At 47.6% G+C, this 16,823-nt stretch overlaps 1 pseudogene; it reads left to right on the top strand.

The window, feature by feature from the left end:
- Nucleotides 1-523: 523 nt before the first annotated feature.
- On the top strand, nt 524-4,606 carry LOC136499529 (calcium-transporting ATPase 1, plasma membrane-type-like; annotated as a pseudogene).
- Nucleotides 4,607-16,823: the final 12,217 nt, after the last annotated feature.

Raw genomic sequence — 16,823 nt, 5'->3', positions numbered from 1 at the left:
CTTTAGAACTTTCCTTGCAGCTTCCCTTGAACCAACGCAAACCAACGCCTAGCTCGCGGTTACCTTATTTCGATGGAACAGCTAATAAACTCATGGGCTTTTTTTTTTTTTGAGTAACTAATAAACTCATGGGCTAAGCAACGGGGAAAACGGCTCGGCTTGGTCCCTGCATCAAAAACAGAAGGAAATCCATCGCCACATCAAAAAGTCAAAATAGCTGCGCAGTCTTCGTGGCAGCTTCCCCGATCGCTCATAAAAAATAAAAATGTTATTGAAATTTAAATAATTAAATATATTAGTTAATCAATCATTATTTATTTATTAGTAAATGTGTTTGTGCGTTGCAACGAGACTTAATACGTATAGGATTCAGACTCCATGTCATCGCTACACGCGAGTTGTCCTTATATTCATATAAACACGTGTCATATATACAAAGAGTGTGATCCAAAATACGTTTTGAGATCGGACTCTAAATTAGGCCACGATGGTAAGAAAAAAAACTAACGCAGTCCAATCGGCAATGGCACAAAAGGTAGCAATCAGGTCTTACTGGATGAATTTATAAATTCTCTATGACTTAATATTTTAGCCAGAACATAGAAAGCTCTTCGTAGTTTAATATTATGATAAATAGTTAAATGCACCAGAGATCCATTAACTTGTGAGGAGGTTTCAGTTAAGTCCATCAACTTTCAAAGTGGCTTTTTGGTCCATAAACTTTGTATGCCGTATCACTTAGCTCCATATCTCTCCACAGCTTTTTATGCTGATGTGGCTGCTGACTTGGACCTTCATTTCGTCAAACATGTCGTGGGCGCGCGAGCAGGTGCCGCCGCCGCCGCGGGAGCGCAAACACGACCGCACACGCGTCAGCCAGCCCGGAGGAGCTGGCCACCGTGGTTCGCAACCACGACGGCAAGAGCCTGAGGCACCACAGGGGCGTCGACGGCATCGCGCGGAAGGTGAACGTCTCCCTCGCCGACGGCGTCAAGTCGGACGAGACGGGCGTTCGGGCGGAGGTCTACGGCGCCAACAAGTACACCGAGAAGCCGCCGAGGACGTTCTGGATGTTCCTGTGGGACGCCAGCCAGGACATGACGCTCCTGATGCTCGCCTTCTGCTCGTTCATCTCCGTCGTCATCGGGCTCGCCACCGAGGGGTGGCCCAGCGAGATGTACGACGGCCTCGGCATCATGCTCACCATCTTCCTCGTGGTCATGATCACCGCGGCCAGCGACTACAAGCAGTCGCTGCAGTTCCTGGACCTGGACAGGGAGAAGAAGATCGACATGCAGGTCACCCCCGCGACGGCTACCGCCAGAAGGTGTCCATCTACGACATCGTCGTCGGGGACATCGTCCACCTGTCCATCGGTGACCAGGTGCCGGCGGACGGCCTGTACATCGACGACTACTCGCTCGTGGTCGATGAGTCGAGCCTGTCCGGCGAGAGCGAGCCAGTGCCCCATCCAGCGCCAACCCGTTCCTGCTCGGCGGGACCAAGGTGCAGGAAGGCTCGGCGCGGATGCTGGTCACCGCGGTCGGGATGCGCACGGAGTGGGGGAACCTGATGGAGACGCTAAGCCAGGGTGGCGAGGACGAGATGCCGCTCCAGGTCAAGCTCAACGGCGTGGCCACCATCATCGGCAAGATCGGGCTTGCGTTCGCGGTGCTCACGTTCACCGTGCTCATGGCGCGGTTCCTGGTGGGCAGGGCGAACGCGCCGGCGGACTGCTGCGGTGGAGGGGAGAGGACGCGCTCTCGGTGCTCAACTTCTTCGCCGTCGCCGTCACCATCGTCGTCGTCGCCGTGCCCGAGGGGCTGCCGCTCGCCGTCACGCTGAAAGCTCTAGTTTGGTTTTGGTTAATTGATGAAACCCTAAGTGCTAACCTAGTTTATCAAAGTGATTATGAGATAGGTAGCACTACTCCAAGTGATGAAGCAATGACGAAGACCATGACAATGGTGATAGCATGGTGATGATCAAATGCTTGAACTTGGAAAAGAAGAAAGAGAAAAACAAAAGGCTCAAGGCAAAGGTATAAAATGTAGGAGCCATTTTGTTTTAGTGATCAAGACACTTAGTGAGTGTGATCACATTTAGGATAGATAGCCGTACTATTAAGAGGAGTGAAACTCGTATCGGAATGCGGTTATCAAAGTGCCACTAGATGCTCTAACTCATTGCATATGCATTTAGGATCTAGTGGAGTGCTAACACCCTTGATAATATTTGTGAAAATATGCTAACACATGTGCACAAGGTGTTTGCAGGGTTGAGATGGGTTTGGGTCCCTCTCTCCCTCCCGCCGAGCTTGCGAGGCGGGATTCGGCGCTTTTTGGGAAAATGAAATGTCTATTTTCTATTGCGCCGGATGCAAAATTCTTGGTGGTTGGCACATTTGAGTAAGGGTGAAGTAGTTAGAGTTGAAATGGTGTTGGTCGAAATGATGCTGGCGTCGGTCTACTGACCGGACGCTGGGTCACTCAGCGACCGGACGCTGAAGGGCTGCGTCCGGTCGAGCTGTCAGACGGCACAGTCGCTAGGGTTGAGCACCGGACGCTGGTCTGCGTCCGGTCAAGGTGGACCGGACGCGTTCGGTCGAAAAAATATGCCTCGGGGAGCTTACTGGAAACGACCGGACGCTGGGGCTTCAGCGTCCGGTCAGTTTTGACCGGAGCGTCCGGTCAACTTCGTAGCCGTTGAAATCTGACGAACAGCGTTTGAAGCTGGTGACGCGTGGCGTCCATCGAGCGACCGGACGCTGAGGGCCAGCGTCCGGTCGGTATGACCGGAGCGTCCGGTCAGAGCGCGTTTTGCCCAGTAAAAGGGTATAACGGCTCTATTTGATGGGGGCTCTATTTATAGCCCCATGGCCGGCTCAAGGGACATCTCTTGCACATTTTCATTGACATAGCATCCTTGTGAGCTTAGTCAAAGCCCTCCCACTCATCTCCATCATTGATCCATCATCATTGTGAGATTGGGAGAGAATCCAAGTGCATTGCTTGAGTGATTGCATCTAGAGGCACTTGGTATTCGTGTTGCGCTGCGGATTTCACTTGTTTCTCTTGGTGGTTGCCACCACCTAGATGGTTGGAGCAGCGGTGGAGGATCGGCACGAGTTGGTGATTGTTCGTGGCCGTCTCCGGTGATTGTAAGGGGAGTTGTACCTTCCCCGGTGGAGTGCCGAAAGGTAACTCTAGTAAATTGCTCGTGTCATTGAGTTACCTCACTTGTGGGTCGGTTCTTGCGGTGTCCAATCGTGTGGACGAGGTTTGTGAAACACCTCTTAGCCGCCGAATCTCCAAGTGTTGGTCGACACAATGGGGACGTAGCATGTTGGCAAGCACGTGAACCTCGAGAGAAAATCGATTGTCTCTCTTCTTTGGCATTCTCCCGGTGATTGGCTATATATTCATCTTGTGATTGGTTCATCCCCTACACGTCGGTATAATCACTCTACTCACTCATTTACATTCTTGCAAACTAGTTGATACAAGCTCTTTAGTGTAATTAGAATTGAGAGCTTGCTTTATTATTTACATTCATCTAGTTGAGCTCTTTAGAGTAGCAAGGTTGAGAGCTCTTAGTGAGTAATTACATAGCAAGTTTGTGTGCCTAAGTATTCATTGCAACTAGAATTGTTGGATAGGTGGCTTGCAACCCTTGTAGAGCTAGAGCAAGTTTGCATTACGCTATTTGTCATACTAATCAAATTGCTCTAGTTGATTTGTAGATTTGTAAATAGGCTATTCACCCCCCCTTAGCCATATTAGGACCTTTCACACGCTCAGCCTGGCGTTCGCCATGAAGAAGCTCATGCAGGAGCGCGCGCTCGTCAGGCACCTCTCGGTGTGCGAGACCATGGGGTCGGCGAGCTGCATCTGCACGGACAAGACCGGCACGCTCACCACGAACCACATGGTCGTCGAGAAGGTCTGGGCATCCGGGGCGGCGCAGACGGTGAGCACCTCCAAGGGCTTCGACGAGCTCCGGTCGTCGGTGTCGGAGAACTTCACGCGGGTGCTGCTCGAGGGCGTCTTCCACTGCTCCGGCTCGGAGGTCGTCACGAGCAAGGACGGAAGGACTAGCGTCATGGGCACGCGGCACGCCCACCGAGACGGCCATCCTTGAGTTCGGCCTCGAGGTGGAGAAGTACACCAAGGTGGAGCACGCCGGCGCCAAGAAGCTCAAGGTGGAGCCGTTCAACTCGGTGAAGAAGACGATGGCCGTGGTCATCGCGTCCCCGAACGCCGCCGACCACCCGCGCGCGTTCCTCAAGGGCGCGTCCGAGGTGGTCCTGAGCCGGTGCAGCTCCGTCATCGACGGCACTGGCAGCGTGGAGAAGCTCACGGACGCGAAGGCGAAGCACGTGGCCAGCGCCATCGATGCGTTTGCGTGCGAGGCGCTGCGCACGCTCTGCCTGGCGTACCAGGACGTCGGCGGCGCCAGCGACGTCCTTGGCGACGGGTACACGCTCATCACGGCGTTCGGCATCAAGGACCCGCTCCGTTGCCGGCCTCGCGCGGCAGCCAGCCCGCTCGACCAACCCCAATGTGGCTGCCCGGCGCAGCTTCTGGGTGCTCGCGTGGCAGCATGACTGCACCAGCACGGGCAGCCGGCCGCTCGCACGCCCGTGTGGCCGCGGCAGCGGCACCTGCTCACGCGCCCACCACATGTTCGAAGAAATGAAGGGTCCAAATCAGCAGCCACATCAGCCTAAAAAGCTCATGTGGAGAGATATGGACCTAAGTGATACGGCATACAAAGTTTATAGACTAAAAAAACCACTTTAAAAGTTGATGACCAAATTAAAACCTCCTCACACGTTAATGGATCTCTAGTGCATTTAACTCTATGATAAATAAGTTAAGGTAGTATGGGCCGGATCGCCCAGAGGCCGAACACGGCCTAGCACGCTGCAGAGGAAGATGGGTGCAGCTGGCTGGTCTGACCGGCCTGCAGTGGCAGCAAAAGCGAGACGGCGTGGGTGGTGGGTGCGGTGCGGTGCAGTGGTCGGGCAGCGGCTGCAGGAGTAGAGCAGTGGCGGGCGCTGCCGCGCCCCTCACCACACCTACGGACGGACGCGCAGCTTTATAAGGTGGGGTAGGAGCAACTCGTAGGCGACGGACGGATGGGCTCCCACGCCGCAGTAATGCTTTCTGTTCTGCACCGCACCACCCTGCTCTCGGCTGTTTTTACTCTACAAATATTATTACTGTACTGGTACTTGTTTGTGAGGAAATTATTTTCTGTCCGGAGAAAAACTGGAAATAGCCGTGGTTGATGGTTGAAGGTTGAATATACCTGCGAGTGATGGAACTCATCTCTGACTGTGAGTGGCCTTTCAAGTCAAGGTTTCTTAAGCCTTGTTTGGCAAGGTATACCGCTGTTTGCTATGGTTGCTGTCTTGCTGTGGAGCAAGATGGTGAAAACAAAACGAAAATTGAGTTCATTTAGAAAAGAAGAGAAAGAAATGATCTTGCTAGTGTAGGTCTTGTTTGGATCCTCCTGTTTTTAAGAATTTGATTTTTAAAAACTAGGTGGGATCAAACATGCTAGTTTTTGTCCGGTTTCTTGTGTAAATTGTTGCCAGATTCTTAACACACAAGAAAATATTGATACCCAACTTTTGTTAGCTTCTTGTGACCATATGAGCGATAAATGAAGCCAGATTCTTAAAAACTGAGGGATCCAAACACCCTCGTCAGTTTTTGTTCAGACTCTAGATTGTAGACATTAGAGGCAAAGAACTGGTTTTTAGGAATTTGAAGAAACTCATTCCTTCACCATGGCCGCGATGTCGTCCTCGCTGGTCACGTCGCAGTGGACGTAGCTGGCGGCTCCCGTGCCGAGATCGGCATAGACGCACAGAGAGGAAGAGGTGGAGAAAGAGAGAACAGGGGCATGAGAGGCATTTGACGCCCGTACGCTGACTTGATCCTTGCTGCCGTGCCACGTGAGCAAAAGTGGTAATTTTGTATCTGCTTTCCGTTTTTACTGGTGAAAAATGTAGCGGCAACCGTTAAGATGCTATCTAAGGCCTTGTTTAGTTGGCGATTTTTTTTTTGTGAAATGGTACTATAGCACTTTCGTTGTTATTTAACAATTAGTGTTCAATCATAGTCTAATTAGGTTTAAAAGATTCGTCTTGTGAATTTCATCTAAACTGTGTAATTAGTTTTATTTTTTATTTATATTTAATGCTTTATGCATGCGTCTAAAGATTCGATGTGACGGAGAATCTTAAAAAATTTTGCAAAATTTTAGAAACTAAACAGGTACTAAGGAGGTGCCAATTATTATAACGGTCCGCCGCGCCCTCGAGTTCGAACGCCTCAAGGAATCAAGGATCCATCCATCGATTCGCTACGGGTAACAAATCTCTTCTTGGGTTGGGTGCAGGAGTTTTTTTTGCTGCGGTGTGCTGGTTACATACATGGGCGTGTCCTCGCCTTCTCCGTGACGCAGTTTTGGGGTTCTTGGGAAAGCTCTCTATGTTCTTCGTCTCCATCTTCGTCTCCAATATAAGCACACAAGTCAGCAGCATCTTGCTCTCCCACGTTCCAATGCAATCCGCCAGCTTCAATCCATATCCTGTCCACAGCAACCAGGTCCCCTTTCCTCCTCCAATCGGCACCCTTCTTGTTTCCTTCATCAGGCACGCAAGCACCAACAAAATCACCCTTTTTGTGATCCCTGCAACTCAGCGCCACGGCGCTGCAGATCGATGCCAACCTCGTCGTTACAGCAGTGTAACGGCGAGGTTAAGGAGAAGTGGGTGAATCAATTCTAATCAGGGAACGAAAAAGCATTCTAGCGTCATATCTTTTTGTTTTTTTTCCTGCATTATTATCCAATCTTGATCATTGCCTGTCATAATCTTCTTTCTGGATTCTGCAAAAATTAATACTATTTTTGTTTATGAAAGGGAGGCGATTCTAGCATGCTGACTGCTTTTAACTCGTTTTTGATGCGGAATTCAGTACAGGTGCGGAAGAAGATGAACTCTGCTGTAATTGGCCTGTGCGTCGCCTCCATGGTGGTCGCTTTCGCCGTCCCCCTCACCACGGCGGTCGACTCTCTGTCCCTAGAACGAGATCCCCTCATGATGTGCTTTGTTCTAGCACTGTGTGTGGCCTTCCATTCCACAGCGGCACCGCCCTCATCGTCCGCGGCGTGCGCCGGTGGTGAGCCCGCGGGCCGCCCCGAACGCCGGCGTGGCCTAGCCACCACCGTCTCTGGCGTGGCCTAGCCTCCCAGCCGCCAGCCACACGTGGATGTTGTCTGAGCGGATTATGACTTGAGTGCAGATGAGCCGCGCCCCATCTAGGCAGACAGTGCTCCTCCGGTGCCTAAGGTGGCTTTGGCAGGTGGAGTTCTTTCTAGTTAACCGTCTAATTAGCGTTGGTTATGTCCATATCGATGCTGATTTGACTGTGAATCTCAAGAGAATTCCACTTTCCCAAGCCATTTTAGACACTAGCGGAGCATTGTCTGTCCGGGTGCCAAACCTTCGGCAAATTAGAGATGGAAAACTAGTAATGTTGTTTATTGCTGTGTGCGTCTTTTTTACCCGGTTGTTTTGTGTAATTGTTGTTTGTGATGCCTCGTTTGTTTGTTTGATTGTGGGTCTTCTGATAAAAAAAAGGTACTATTATTATAAGAAATTTTTACATGTATGTGTGAGATATATATATCCTTCATCGGCTTGTCTGCTCCGTTGGCACGAGCTTTTTATATCAATAATAAATATACAAACATCCCATATAAAAGCATTCACGGATCAAGTGCTAGAGATAGGCAACGTCAGTTAAGAAAGACGGAAAAAATATAGAATTGTAATCGCACATGCTAAGTCCTCTAAATAAATCCAACCAAAATAGTCAAGAAAGATTCAAGAACATTGTTTATGTTGGGAAGCGAGCGTGCAGGTGGTCCGTGGCCCCACACGGGACCGTCGGCATCGAGAGAATCAGTTGTTCCAGCAAGATGCCGACCTCCATGGGACCCACGGGAACCTCAGTGCCAAATGGGTGGGGGTGTCTCCCTGTGCGTGTGGAGCTTTTGTCAGACGAAAACTTGACGCCCATGCATACTTTTCTTTATTTTTAAACATTGCCTAGCATATAATGTAATACTCGTATTGAATATTCGTCGTGTTGAGCTACCCCTCAGCTATAAAATAGTGTTTTTCTTTCACAATATGTTAGCATAAACATCAGTCTAAGCTAAATTTCAACCTAAGCGAACATAGTGATTTATACGAACGGCACGTTTAAGTACAGTGCCCGAGAAATCTCGGAATGCAACTACCGGGCACACACACTACTCACACATATATTTGCTTTTTCAAATTTCAAATGATTGAGCAGTGTTCCTGCTTTCTTATAAAGAAAATCCAACAAAAACAAGCCCGTACTAGGAAACATGTACTTATTTGTGACCCAAAGGCTTGTGTGATTTGAAGTAGGGGACACAGAAGATGGCTCGGAGAGGGAGCCTTCTTCTCACCCCATGTTCAGCTTAAGGCGTAGGGAAGACCCGTAGGAGGGAGGGTTGACGTTCTCCAGTGGATCTTCTCGCGTCAGGTAACCATCTTGAGGTGGAATTCTTAGGAGGGCCATTTTGATGTTTGGTTGGACTTCACTTCACTAGTAAAGTTTTTTTTTTTTTTGCTTTATAAGCTCCTACAAAGCTCTAACTGGTCGAGCTGAACTATTGTTTAGTATCCCTTTTGGCAAACGGCTTCACCTGTCTATCATGCATAGCGAAGAGGTCAACTTATCCGATATAGGCTGAAGAGAAAAAAAAAGAGCCCTTGGTACCCACATATTCGTAATTTTAGGCTTGCACGGATCTGTAGAGGAGCCGGGAGAAGCAACTATTTTTACTTTAATCCTATTCCAAATCTGGTGAGACAAGCATGTTTTCAGGGGCTTCAATCAGTGGAGCTATTCTTTTCTACCCTGTTTGATAGAAAACGACTCTAAATGGCTGCTGAAGTCGCTGAAGAAGCCCTCCAAAATCGGTTATGATCTACCTAAAAAAAATGACGGAGACCATGCCAATGGCAGTAAAAGCGAATCGTTTTGGGCTTGAAACGATTCACTTTTTCTCCTTTGGAGCTCAAAACGGTGGAACGCTGGTTTCATACGGATTCTAGTTTCGCTACTGTATACTAAAGTCGTAACTTTTTAAGCATATTTTATTAATATACTGTATGTTTTTTTAATCTAGGCTAACATCCAAACGGTTTCGTCGAGCTGATTCTGGTTCATCACCATTGAGAGAATTTAAACCTCAAACATTTCTACAAGAATATAGATATTAAAGGCATGTTTGGAACGCAGGAATTTTACAAGAATCACACAGGAATTTCATAGAAATCAGTTCAATTTCATAGAAAAAACGCAGGAATGAAAAAAAATCCCGTATTTCAAACAGGCCCTTAGTTACCAGGAATACAGCTGGGTCAGCCTCTGCACAACACAGACAATCTATTGGCCATTTGACCGGGTAGTGCTTTACTCGCGTCACGGTCCTCATGGACCCTGGCAGCAACATACCAACATCATCATCGTCTTATCGACGATGTTCTCTTGGTACAAGAATTGTCCATAATTAATACTACCATATAGCACATACTTTGAGCAACATGTAAGGAGAATGGGACGTGTACCGGACTTTTTGTGTATCCTGTACATGTACATGCCTCCTTACCCCATCTGTCGGAATCACCATTGGGGAGAAACCACTAGTTTCTAGGGGACTCGTGCCGCACTCTCATTGGAGGAAGAAGATAGAGTTGAGAGAGAGAAAGAGAAAATAATTATTACTCATAGAAATCATGGGTTGAAAAACAGTATTTTTTTGGTGCGGTATCCTATGTTATAGAAACTACTAGTTTCTTTCATTGGGACTGCCCTTACCCCCTCTGTCGTAAAATAAATATCGCTATGGTATTTGTGTCGGTTAAATTTTCTTTAAGTTTGACTAGGTTTATAAAAAATATTAGCAACATTTATATCTTTAAATAAGTTTATTATAGAAAATAGATTTCAATGATCTATATAATTATTATATACTATAAATATTAATATTTTTTCTTTGTATATATTTGATTAAAGTTAAAAACATTAGACTCCTCGATTAGCGAGAACGACACTAATTTTGGCACGCAGGAGGAACTCGATGAGCGAGAACAACACTCATTTTGGCACGTAGGAGGAAAGTAGCTACTTCCTACATCGAGAAAAGACTGTGCCTGTACGTACATCTGCAGACCAAATTGTGAACCTCAGGTTTAAGTCTAAGTGAACGAACCATCTCAGAGGCTACTTACATCTGCCGCACGTGTGCCGCACCGCCGACCGCCGACCACAGGCCACGCCGCCGCTGCCGACCACAGCCCACGCCGCGCCGCCGCCAAGCGCTGTGGCCCTGCATCACGCGCCGGTGATGGATGCGCCGCTGCCGAGCTCTCGCCCGCACGCGCCTTTTTTCCGAGAAGAAACGAGTCAGGCTGGCGGTGAGTGGTGAGAAGAAACGAGAAGAAACCAGAGACCGCCCCCGTCCGTGTAAAAAAGTGGGATGGAGAGTCAAGGAATCTGAGGGAAATATACTAGGTGGGATGTCTTTGTCCCTGGGCCGACTCCCATCCAAACAGCCCAAATCCCAGGTCCATCCCATCCCGCCCCTACAAATCCCTCTAACCAAACACATGGTAAGAGACACAATGCAAAGGTAAGTCTAAAGCATTGCTACAAATTAGTTAAACTTGAGATATTTTAACTCTCTAAAAAAGTCAAAATGACTTATACTAGACCACCTCCGTTGCAAAATGAATGTAACTCTCGCTTCCTGAGGAGTCAAAGATTCTTAATTTTGATCAAATACAAATAAAAAGATATTAATATTTATAATGTGCAATAAGTACCGTTGAATTAGTAATGGAATATAGTTTCATAATATATCTAATTGGAGTTTCAAACGTAGATAACATCTTTTAAAAACTTAGTTAAATTTAAAGATTATTTGACTTCTTGGTAAACGAGATTTATATATTTTTTTTTGGATGGAGGGAGTAATCTGGGATGAAGGGAGTACAAAAGAAGCATAACTATGCAACGAGCACGCACTCTTGGTTTGGGTAGACGGTCAACCCCGGGAGAAGGAGAATGACGCGCATGCACAGTGACGACACACGGGTGACGATTTGATCCGTGATGATACTCGTACTACAGCTCGCCGCGCGCGTGGCTTCTCGTATCCCGACCGATGACGGTGCGTCGGGCTCGCGCTCCACCTTTTCCACTCGGTTGCGTCACAACTCACAATTTTCAGGACTCCCCGTCACGTCGATCCTCCTGCCCAGCCCCTGTACTCCCGCGGAAGAAAAGAAATACAATGGTGAACTTCGCAAAGTTATTATTCTTATTATCGTAAAATTTGTAAAATTGTCATGCAGTATGTAGACAGCATGTTATTTCCTATGTAACCTATCTTTTCTATGTTCAATTATTTCCGAACCCTTTTGCTACGTACAAAGTAGTACGGTGGCAAGGAAAAAGTGGTTGCTGCTTTCAGCCATGCCAGCCTGGATAATTGACAAGGATGTCATTGACTTGTGGTCGGTTCTCTTCCACGGCAGCAGTTATCGTCACCAATCTATATATCTCTCGTTATCGTGACGAACTCAGAATTCTTACAGAAGGCTGTGTTTAGTCGGGTGAAATTTGGGAATTTAATTACTGTAGCATTTTCGTTTTTATTTGGCAATTAGTATTCAATCATGGACTAATTAGGCTCAAAACGTTCGTCTCGCGATTTCCAACCAAACTGTGCAATTAGTTTTTTTTCGTCTACATTTAATGCTCAATGTACGTATCGCAAGATTCGATGTAATGGCTACTAAAACACTTTTTGAGAAAAACTTTTTGAAACTAAACAGGGCCGAAGGCTAGAGGTATTGCTGGTGGAGGATTAGCTGTAACCCAAAAAGTGGACGTTTGGAAACAATATCGTTATGCGAGAGACCATAAGGATAACCAGAACCACTACGACAACCACAACCAGCAATACCTCCAGTGAAGTCATGGCTCCACTCACTACTACACAAACGAATATGCGCAGCGTTGCCCTTTTGCACTCCGTGGCGGGCACCTATTTTTGCCCGCTGCGGTAAATCCCACGATTTACCGCGGCGGGCATTTTTTATTTACCGCAGCGGGCACTTTTGCCCGCCACGGTAAATACCCTATTTACCGTGGCGGACATCGTAAGGTGTCCGCCACGGTAAATCGATTTACCGCGGCGGACATATTAAGATGCCCGCCACGGTAAATATCCTATTTACCGTGGCGGACATCGTAAGGTGTCCGCCACGGTAAATCGATTTACCGTGGCGGACATATTACGATGCCCGCCACGGTAAATACCCCGTGGCGGACAACGTTAAAAGCCCGCCACGGAAAAGGTCTAGGCCCATCAGGCCCAAGCTAGCCCGATATTCGTCTACACGTATATATAGGTATACTTAGGCGCAGTCGGCCTCTCTTCCTCCCCACTCTCTTCCTCCCCACGCGCTCCAGGTCAGGCCACCCCGACGAAGGCGGTGGAGGCCCCAACGGCGCCCCTTCCTCTCCCTCCTTCAGCCGGTGGTGGAGGCCCCGACAGCGCCCCTTCCTCTCCCTCCTCCGGCCGGCGTGGAGGCCCCGACGTCGGCATGGAGGCCCTGGCGGCGGCGGCGGATCCGGCGCAAGGTGTGGAGCCCTCTTTCTTCTCTCCCAGATCAATGGTGGATCTTGTCCCTCTCACACTCGCACCCTTGCAGATCCCCGACGACGGTGGCGAGCAGCGGCGACAGGTGCTCCTCTGCGCACGGTGGCAAGCAGCGGCGTGGCCCGTCCGGCGCGGATCCACGGTGGGGCGGCGCCAACCCGCCGCGACGGCACGGATCCACGGAGGGGCGGCCCCAACCCGCCGCGACGGCACGGATCCACGGAGGGGCGTCGTCTCCCTCCCACCCAATCGACGGCGGCGTAGATCCGGTGGGCGTGGCGCCCACCCTGGCCCTTCCTCTCCCTCCGGCGGTGCGGTGGGTTGGAGCTGCGGCAGATCCAATCGACGACGGTGGATCGACGGCGGCGGCGGGATCTAGGTTCAGTGCGGCCCGGATCCAAGCCCGTGTGGGCTTTTTTTTCTTTTTTTTTGTTTTTCCTGAACGATTAACCGCGGCGGGCAAAGCTGTCCGCCGCGGGAAGCCACGATTTACCGTGGCCTTTCGGCGGCGGCGGACCGGTTTGCCCGCCGCGGGAAACCCAAAATGCCCGACACGGATAAATATTCTGTAGTAGTGACTTTCCCATATACATCATGAAGACCACGAGCTTAGGAGCGCTCTGAGTTCGTCCACCCTTAGTACTAATCCTCCACTACCGTTGTATTATTCCACCATCGTTATAAATTAGAGAATAAAGGAAGTCCCCGTGACCTTCATGCGCTTGTAAGCATTGGCGGATCCAGGGGGGCTGCAGCCCCCCCCCCCCCCCCGTGAGAGTGATTTTGCTTTGTATTTACTGTAGAAAAAACGTGATTTCACCATTAATCTTCGACATTTGTTCTAAATCTCTATTGATTAGCCCCCTCTAAGGTGCTCATCCTGGCTCCGCCACTGCTTGTAAGGTAATCTCTAAGGTTTGTGCTAAGTGTTTGGGGTTTTACGAAAGGGAAAGCCGTATGTAAGCTTGCTCTGTGGAAATGAATTAAGATTTCCTATTTTAATCTCTGCCTTCCTTTAAGCTAGTTCATATGGGACGATGTCTCTATGCTAGGGGCCTAAGAGGAGAAACCTCTATGTGTGTTGTTCTCGTACTAGCCCTAATAGTGAAGTTTGTAGAGGAGACGATAGAGTCTGAGTCCTATATGTGCGTGGCTAGGGATAGCAAAAGAGAAGACCGGGTTAGCCTGGTTCTGAAGCGAGTCAGTGATGCATACGGTGAGTATCGAGTAGGACTGACACAAGCATAGTCACACGACCGACTGAAGCTTTGGTCTCGTCCGCCTACAAAAGATCCTGAGAATTACACGCATACTCATAATCCGCATATACCTAATCACGCACGCATCCTGCATCCACCACAAGTGCTCCAAATAGTGCTTGAATAGTGAGAAAATTTAGGTGCCTGAGCCACTCCCGGGTGAGTGTTCGTGCACTATTCATATTCCAAATTTGAATAGTAGCAAGTATTTTAAATAATGACACGAATTTGAATAGTGATGTGAATAGTAACTTGAAAATTTTAAATTTGAATTTTGAGTTCTAGTTTGTTGCAGCAGTTTTCAGTGTTATCGACCATCCTGTAATAGTGAGGAAAAATACAACAAAAAAACCATCTGGCAATATAGAGAAAAAACTGATATATGTTATATATAGGGGAAAACACCAGGAATCTATGTATCATATGAAGCAGTTATAGCTCAGCAGATAGGAAAAAAAAAGATGGAGGAGTGTCTTGAAAAAAAAATTAGATATTGATCAAGCCAGTGATAATTTGAATATTATCACTACCACAACCCAAGAAGTGTATTATATATATAATTATAATTTCCTCCTTATAACGATGCTTGTGACAGGTGGAAGTTAGCCACCATGTAGTATTATCTAATTATGCTAGAAATTATATTGAAAATTTAGCTAAACTAGCTGGTCCATTCTATGCAAAATTAAGAAAAAATGGACAAAAACATTTTAACTCTGAAGATATAAAGTTAGTAAGAACTATTAAAGAAAAGGTCATAGATTTAAAACCCCTAGAATTACCTTTGAATGATAATTATTTCATTATAGAGACAGATGTATAGAGAGATCACCCCCATCCTGCCTTCCTTAATTAGCCATATCCAAGAAGTGAGACAAAAGAAGCTATTAACCCAAAGAGAAGAATTCTGACATGTAGTATGAGTTAGGATGAGTAGAGATACTAAAACAGGAAAGCTTAATTCATTTCGAGAGAGCTCCCATAATACTAGCTTGTATTATACACCATGAATTAAGTGGGAAAGTTTGCCTGGAGGCGGTCTCTAGAAGTTTGGATATGGTGTAATAATTTGAATATTCACTCCTGGAATATTCCAGATATTGAATATTTCGCCTATTCGGTTAGCTGGTTCGTATCGTTGCTGATTCGTGAAGAAGTACTGCTGGCTGGTTTGTGTGAGAGAAAAATACTGTTTCGGCTGAAAATTTATGATCGTTTACGACAAGCCACAGCCAAACGAACAGGCTGATTCACTTCTTGGATATGGTCTTTATATGATAATTTGAATACTATGCTTGTATATATATATATAGACACACACACTAAACACGCAAAAATTTCAGCCTCTTTTTTGTCACCTCCTCGCATGCGTGCGGCTAGGCGCGCCTTGCCTCCGCGTGGCCTAGCAAGGCCTGGTCCGCTTGAAGAGAGGAGTAGGGATCGCGCCCACAAATGGAGATGAGGAGCAGGGAGGAGAGGAGAGGATGAGCAGGGACCGCGGAGCGCGAGGGAGCGATGGCCAGATGGGTGAGCGGCGCAAGCGCACTAGGTAGCGGCTGTCGCACGGGCGAGCGAGCTAGCGAGCGCAACGACCGGCCACGGCCAGTGAGCAATGAGCAGCTCGTGAGCGAGCAGCGGCTGTACCTGTTCATACGTCCTGGACGTGTGTGGCTGCTATTCATCAGATTGAAGAAACGTGACACACGTACGTGGGCTAGGGCAAAGGCCCAACGTTTACCAGCCGGCCAGGGCCAACCCAAGATTTATGTTGTAATCAAAAGAAAACCAAGATTTATGCTACAAATTATATTAAAGAAAAATAAATATTTAAAAATATTATATCTATATACCTCTATACCTAATGTTAAAGGGCCAACGTTTCTACCTCTATACCTAATAACAACGTTAAAGAACCAAAATTTCTGCCCATTCTTTTGGTCTAGCCCTCTCCTAACTACTTAAACCATAGTTATTAGGACCGGACCGGACCGGACATCGAACCGGTGAGGCTATCGGTTCACTGGTTCACTGGTCCAACCGTTAATAACCGGTTGAACTGCCGGTTCGATAGTTTTGGACCGGATGAATTGAACCGCCCAGAATTACTTTGAACCGGTGCAATATAATAATATATAATACTAGATAATTAGTAACATATAGTTGATCACGTATACAAATAAGATGATAAAAAACACAATTATATAACCTGCTTCTCACTAATTGGTGCTCTAGATTTGATTCACAACATATAAAAAAATGTGTATGAAAACATATAAAATAATTTGTACAAAAATGACTAGAATAGTAACTTAAATATTCGTTGTTGCAAAATAATCTCGAAAGGTAAAATAAAGTGCACCATTGCAAAGAACTCGTTAAGATAATCAAATAGATATATTATTTATCTTATTTAGAGCTCATTTGAAAAAGTTATGAAGTTATGCAATTTAAAAGTCAACCGAGCCTGGACTCCCTGGAGCAGTGCACCACGCATGCGACATTCAAATTCCAAAGCAGCAGCCCAGCCCCAGCGGGCCCAGCGGTGGCAGGCGCACGCACTCGGCACTCCACGTCTCCACACGGCACCAGCTAGGACCACGCTGTAGCAGCGTGCACGTACGCTATCAGCACGGACCCGGACGGTTCACCGGTTCCATAAAAAATCGGCCGGTTCAACTGGTTTTTAGCGGTTCGATTGCACAGATGGTCTTTTAAGTGAACTGGATCGGTCTAGGCTCTGGTTCAGTCTTTTAAGTGAACCGGATCGGTCTAGGC

The sequence above is a fragment of the Miscanthus floridulus genome, chromosome 13 (assembly GCF_019320115.1).
Source record: "Miscanthus floridulus cultivar M001 chromosome 13, ASM1932011v1, whole genome shotgun sequence".
In the NCBI taxonomy this organism is placed as follows: domain Eukaryota; kingdom Viridiplantae; phylum Streptophyta; class Magnoliopsida; order Poales; family Poaceae; genus Miscanthus; species Miscanthus floridulus.
Note: the sequence above shows the minus strand (reverse complement) of the source record. Positions and strands in the feature narration are given on the sequence as shown.